The sequence below is a fragment of the Boleophthalmus pectinirostris genome, unplaced genomic scaffold (genome assembly GCF_026225935.1).
Source record: "Boleophthalmus pectinirostris isolate CB_2022bp ecotype Guang Dong unplaced genomic scaffold, ASM2622593v1 HiC_scaffold_13, whole genome shotgun sequence".
In the NCBI taxonomy this organism is placed as follows: Eukaryota; Metazoa; Chordata; class Actinopteri; order Gobiiformes; family Gobiidae; genus Boleophthalmus; species Boleophthalmus pectinirostris.
The window spans coordinates 3,214,567-3,215,123 of record NW_026571036.1 but is presented as its reverse complement, the minus strand read 5'-3'; positions in this window follow the sequence as shown (position 1 = coordinate 3,215,123).

Genomic DNA, 557 nt, shown 5'->3' with positions numbered 1-557 from the left:
CCTGGATTCAGTCCTGGTTTAGTCCTGGTTTAGTCCTAGTTCAGTCCTGGTTTAGTCCTGGTTTAGTCCTGGTTTAGTCCTGGTTTTAGTCCTAGTTCAGTCCTGGTTAGTCCTGGTTTAGTCCTGGTTCAGTCCTGGTTCAGTCCTGGTTTAGTTCTGGTTTAGTTCTGGTTTAGTCCTGGTTTAGTCCTAGTTCAGTCCTGGTTCAGTCCTGGTTTAGTCCTAGTTCAGTCCTGGTTTAGTCCTGGTTTAGTCCTAGTTCAGTCCTGGTTCAGTCCTGGTTTAGTCCTGGTTTAGTCCTGGTTCAGTCCTGGTTTAGTCCTGGTTTAGTCCTGGTTTAGTCCTGGTTTACTCCTAGTTTAGTCCTGGTTCAGTCCTGGATTCAGTCCTGGTTTAGTCCTGGTTTAGTCCTGGTTTAGTCCTGGTTTAGTCTTGGTTTAGTCCGTGTCGTAGGCAGCGCAAAATTTTGACATAATCTCTGGTTAAGGGGCAGGTGCGGTCCTGTCCTGGCAGGTGCGGTCCTGTCCTGGCAGGTGCGGTCCTGTCCTGGCAGGTGC